General features: G+C 44.7%; 1 long non-coding RNA gene across 1 annotated transcript in view; it reads right to left on the bottom strand.

Annotated features, from left to right (window-relative positions):
* Window positions 1-1,830: 1,830 nt before the first annotated feature.
* Window positions 1,831-6,189, bottom strand: part of LOC106994592 (uncharacterized) — a 32,879-nt gene continuing 28,520 nt past the window's right edge. Inside the window, exon 4 of the long non-coding RNA XR_013408188.1 lies at window positions 1,831-3,002. This is a non-coding gene — a long non-coding RNA (uncharacterized LOC106994592). The remainder of the gene's footprint in view (window positions 3,003-6,189) is intronic.

Raw genomic sequence — 6,189 nt, 5'->3', positions numbered from 1 at the left:
CCCGACGCACCCGCCCCGAGGCCGCCCGCCGCCGCCCGGGCTGTCCTCCAGCCACGGATGGGGACGTCTTCAGAAAGGCCCGGCATGCCCGGCACTGCGGCTCGTTTTTTTCCTTTCTGGTGTCTGTTTCGGGTCATCGTTTGTGCTGTGTGTTAGCGAGACGGTTCGTGTGTGTCATTTGTGAAACTTGACCATAAAAATGTGTCGTTGTTGCCATACCCAGCCACGGCAGAGCCGAGCAGCGGGGTGGGGGGAAGCACTGGGCAGGCCGTCCTTGAGGAATGTCACCGTCAGGCCGGCTGCTGAGCTGCCTGTTGTAACCCGAAACCAGAGTTTTTGTCTTTTTATAAAGAAAAAAAATTTTTTTTGAGACGTTGTCTCGTTCTGTCGCGCAGGCTGGAGTGCAGTGGCGTGATCTCGGCCCACTGCAGCCCCCGCCTCCCGGGTTCAAGCGCTTCTCCTGCCTCAGCCTCCCCGTAAGCTGGGACTACAGGCGCCAGCCCGGCTAGTTTTTTTGTACTTAGTAGAGACGGGGTTTAACCATGTTGGCCAGGCTGGTTTCGAACCCCTGACCTCAAGTGATCCGCCCGCTTCGGCCTCCCAAAGCGCTGAAATTACTGGAGGAAGCCACCGCGCCCGACCTGAAGCCAGTTTTATTGCATAGCTTCAGCATAACTTGCACCTCCAGGACTGATCTGGCTCCCCCGGCTTCGCTCCCCAGACCCTTACTGGTGCCTATGAACTTTCTCCAAGAGAAATAATATTTCTCTTTTTAAAATAAAACCTCTAATCTCTGTTCTTCTGAGAGAGCACTTTGGGTTCATGTTAGAGACTCCCCCTGGTTTGCAAACTGACATTGACAGTAAAACTCTTGTCTACTATCCAGCCATCCTGGTGGTCCTTTGGATGACAAATTGACAACAAATCATGCCCGGGCGCGGTGGCTCAGGCCTGTAATCCCGGCACTTTGGGAAGCCGAGGCCGGTGGATCGCCTGTGGTCGGGAGTTTAAGACCAGTCTGACCAACATGGTGAAACCCCGTCTCTACTAAAAATACAAAAAAATTACCCGGGCGTGGTGCCGCGCGCCTATAATCCCAGCTACTCGGGAGGCTGAGGCAGGAGAATCGCTTGAACCCGGGGGATGGAGGTTGCAGTGAGCTGAGATCGCAGCACTTCACTCTAGCCTGGGTGACAGTGAGACTCCATCTCAAAAACAATGACAACAAAAAATCACTATGCAGATGCTGTGGTGTCTCTCAGATGGGCTGTGGCATAGTGAGAACTGCAGTCTGAGGAGCCTGCTGGCCTGGGGATTGAAATGGGTTCCGTGTTTGGTTTCCTCTGGGACACAGCACCATAAGGTGCTTTGATAATATGCACCCACAATTTAAATAGAATCACAAGTGCAGCTCACTGCCAGGTTAAACTTTTTACATAATACAGAATAGTTCCCAATTATATACGAAATGCTTTCTTGTAATGAAACAAGAATTTCAGGTTGGTAGGATATTAGAGATCATCTAAATCTCTTTCATTTTATAATTAAGTAAAGCAGAGAGGCACAGAATATAAGCATAGTGGTTAACAGTGAGGGTTTTAGTTACATAACGGTGTGTTCAGGTTCATCTGTGCCTTGCATAAGTTACCTCAATAAACTTCAGTTTCCTCATCCGTGAGATGGGATGAAAAAACAAAATATCCTGTACTTCATTGGCACAAGGTACACGCCAGAGAAATCTGAGCCCTTATTAAGGTCAGGCTATTGACTTCTAAAAAATTCCTTACCGTCATTTTGGAAGTCACTCATGTCAGATATAAACACAGTTGCTTAACACATCACAAGCATTTTATTCACAGGAAAGTTGTTCCAAGCTAAGGCATAAGATGCAGATGTTCCCAAATAATTTATTGAAACTCATTTTTTATTGTTATTTATAACAAGATTTATCACCTTAATTTTTAAGGACATTAAGTATATTCATACTATGCAACCATCATCACTCTCCATCTCCAGATAAATCTTTTCTTCAATAAAAGTTTTTGTTGAGATCTAATCCATGTACTATAAAATTCACCAATTTAAGGTGAGGTGGTTTTTCAGTGTTGTGGAACCAATACCACAATCTAATTTTAGGAGAATGTTATCATCCCGAAAAGAAACCCTATACCCATAAACAGTCATTTCCCACTTCCATTCCCTCAGCCCCTCGCAGCCACCAATCTGTTTTCTGCCTCTATAGATTTATCTGTTCTAGACGTTTCATATGGATGGAAACACAAAACATGGAGTCATTTGTGACTGCTTTCATGTAACAATGTTCTCAAGGTCCACATTATAGCAGACAACAGCAGCTAGTTCTTTTTTATTGCTGATGAATATTTCATTAAATAAAACAAAAACTATTCCATTATATGGATATACTACATTTTATCCATCAGTTGACATTTGGGTTGTTTGCATTTTTTGACTATTATGAGTGATGCTGCTATGAACATTCATGTACAAGGTTTTGTGTGGACTTCAGTTTTCATGTGGTAACTGTTTAACATTTTTAAATATTGCCAAATTGTTTTCCAAAGTGGCTACACCATTTTACATTCTCACCAGCAATGTATGAGGGTTTCAATTTTTCCACATTCTTGCCCTTGTTATTTATGTACCTTGTGAACCCGAAAATCTGAGACAGGTCTCAATTTAGAAAGTTTATTTTTCCAAGGTTGAGGATGCACCAGTGACACTGCCCCCAGGAGGTCCTGATAACATGCACCCAAGGTGGTCGGGGCACAGCTTCGTTTTATACATTTCAGGGAGACATGAGACATCAATCAATATATGTAAGAAGAACATTGGTTCAGTCTGGAAAGGCGGGACAACTTGAAGCAAGAGCAGGAAGACTCAAAGGGAAGGGGGCCTCCAGGTCACACATAGGTGAGAGATGAGCAGTTGCATTCTTGTGAGTTTCTGATCAGCCTTTCCAAAGGAGGCAGTCAGCTGTGCATCTGTCTCAGTGAGCAGAAAGATGACTTTGATGAGAATGGGAGGCAGGTTGAAGGGACCCCAGATACTTTCCTCTCACAGCCTTGTATTATGGTCATCCTGGTAGGTATAAAATGATATTGTGGTTTTGATTTGCATTTTCCTAATCGTTAGTGATTGTTCCTCAGTGGCCAGGCCTATACAAATCTGCCCCAAAGTCAGAGGAAGCTGAGAAGCCAAAGAAAGAGCCTGGCAAATCTAGTTCTTTAGAGAGAAACATTTAATAGGGACTTATGAACAGAAGCCACATCTGTGTCTCTGGCAGTGGTGAGACAAGATGGTGGATTCCCAACCATCACCCCCAGGCCCAGGGCCCCTCCAGACCCAGGGCTCCCTCAGACCCAGCTTACAAACTGTGAAAGGAAAGTAAATCTTGCCACCCCAAACTCATTAAGCCAAAGGGAAAAGTTAAGCTGGGAACTGGGTCAGGCAAACCTGCCTCCCCTTTTGGTTCCTAAATAAGAGGGCTACACGATGAAAACCTACACACCTCCCCCATATTTTGCCCACAAGGAAATTCCTGGTGAGCTCCAAGATTTCTCCCCTAAGGTGTTTCTGTTAACATTTCGCCATGGTAATGTAAATCGATAGCTTATCTTCACAGGTGCAGTCATCCCCTGCCTACCGTATTCAATTGCATATCTGATTGTTCCCCTGCCCTTTTGTTATGTTTTGTCTATGTTACCTTATGTAATAATGCAGATTCCTCTGCCCCATTTGTCTGTCATCTTATGTTAAAAAAAAAAAATGCAGATTCACTGAACCAGACAAAGAAAATAGCTATTTTCCCCTACCCTCCTCTTATTTGAATTTGTGTACTTCTCAATATCCCACCCTTTCCCCTTTAAATTTGGAGCCCTCGAAATAATCTTTGGAGAAAGGTATAGACCTGTCTCCCAGGCACGAGTCCTTACCTTTGGCAAATAAGCCTCCTAAAATGATTGAGACTGGTCTCATCATTTTTCTCGATTGACATCTGGTAACCACTAAGGGAACCTGAGTGAAGGTGGCCCAGCCTGTAGCAGCTCTCCTATTGGTGCTTGGCACTGGTCTGGGCACCTTGTAGCCCAAACCAATAGGACAATTTGCTGAAATCTGGGACCTCTTTTTTCCAGGGATCCCTGATCTTCCAGGGTTTTTCAGTTAGGGGTCAGAGGTTTATTTGCTGTTCAAAAAAAAAAAAAAAAATCTCCTTTTTTCCTGGGAGTTTCCACTCGCTTCCATCAAGGAAGGCAGCCTGTCTGCTTCTGCATCTGTGGAGAGCACTGTTCCGCTTGGGCTCCTATCACTAGGTAAGGAACTGGTTTGGGATTTTGTCTTACAAATTCTTTTTAAATGACTAAAGTTAGCATTAACAACCCGCTGTTGTTAATTTCTGCTTACACTTGAGTGCTCAGAAATCAGGTAAGTTGTGTGATCATTGTTAGTTTTGCTTAGCTGTTTTGTTGTTTCCGTCTTGTTGGGTTGTGTGTGTGTGTTTCAATCCTTTCCGCTACCGGATTTGACCAATTCCAAACCCTCTAGGTTATGAGTGTGGAATTTTCTAAGGAAATAAGAGCACTTTACTCCCCTCAGCCCTTCAGGGCATTCTCAGGTGACTGAGAATCATGTGAAGGTGTCTGGGAGGAAAGCTCCTTAGGATGTGCAGCAGCTTTGAGCCGGTTCCCCTCAGAAGACTGTACTTAAGGTCTAATCTCATCTGGTTTCCCTCAGAAGAACGTACTTAAGGGCTAATCTCATCTGGTTCCCTCAGAAGAAAGTACTTAAGGTCTAATTTCATCTGATTTCCCTCAGAAGAACGTACTTAAGGTCTAATCGCATCTGGTTCTACTTAAGGTCTAATCTCATCTGGTTTCCCTCAGAAGAACGTATTTAAGGTCTAATCTCATCTGGTTTCCCTCAGAAGAACGTATTTAAGGTCTAATCTCATCTGGTTTCCCCTCAGAAGAACGTACTTAAGGTCTAATCTCATCTAGTTTCCCCTCAGAAGAAAGTACTTAAGGTCTAATCTCATCTGGTTCCCCTCAGAAGAATGTATTTAAGGTCTAATCTCATCTGGTGGGTGCATATAAGGAGCTGACCCCTCCCACACCTGGAGCCCCTGACACACTTTACCAGGTAGCCGCAACAAGGGTGGACTGAACTGATTCAAGGAATAATGGCCCTGAAAAGCCAGGTCCCCAAGTAACACACTTTGGATCTCACACACTTCCCAACTTGATTGAATCCGAAGGGGAACCTTAAATTATAGGGAATGAGGCCTCTAAATTAGCTAAAACCCCAGCAGCTGAGGAACATGAAGTTCCACCTTTAGAAACTCCGGCAGGGTACACGCAAAATACTTATGGCAAATCGTCATGCAAGTATTTAACCAAGTGGACCACTATAACCAAAGTAGATTCCAAGTTACAAAGGCCTAAATGGGGATCTTTTGAGATGCCCAATTTAGTGTGCCCGCAAACCAGAATGGAAAATGTGGGCACAAAAACTAAAAAACCAGAATGGGAGAGCTACTTTCATGGTACCTGGAGAATACCAAATCTCTCTATGCATACCTAAAGGATCTTTCCCCCCACTTGCTACTCTCTAGGTACCATGAAAGTAGCTACAGGAAGCCAACAAATAACTTAAACTGCCAATTAAGAACTCTCTATAATCTTTTATCTCTCTTAAAGAAATCCTCCAAATCCCTTCCCCCTTAGTGCCTCCCTTACCTCCACCTACACCCCCACTCTACCCTTACCCCTCTGAACTTCCTGGACCAGACTTCTCCCCTCCTTTTCCTTCAGGTTCCAATCTACCATATTCTCCTCCTTGCCTGCCACTCACTGAACCAAAGGCAGTAGGGACTCTAACTTCCTGCCGATTCTCTGGTAACCCCAGTGGCAGCCTCTCATCTGGAAGATGTGGAAAAGGGGGACACCATAGGGACGTCTCTCATGAGCAACCTGTTTCGGGAACAACCGTTAACAGTTAGGGGAACCCCTGTGATTGTCTATGAACCCTGGTCAACGTCTGAGTTGAGAAGCACAAAGAATTTCCTGCCTCCTGTAAGATCCAGTTGGGTTTGCTCAAGAGTTTGAGCTCATTATCAGAACCTATGACCCAGGTCGTTCAGACCTTTATCAGCTGGTCCACATACTGGTCTCA

The sequence above is a fragment of the Macaca mulatta genome, chromosome 18, assembly GCF_049350105.2.
Source record: "Macaca mulatta isolate MMU2019108-1 chromosome 18, T2T-MMU8v2.0, whole genome shotgun sequence".
Taxonomy (NCBI): Eukaryota; Metazoa; Chordata; class Mammalia; order Primates; family Cercopithecidae; genus Macaca; species Macaca mulatta.
The sequence above is the reverse complement of the archived record's forward strand: the minus strand, read 5'-3'. Positions and strand labels throughout refer to the sequence as shown.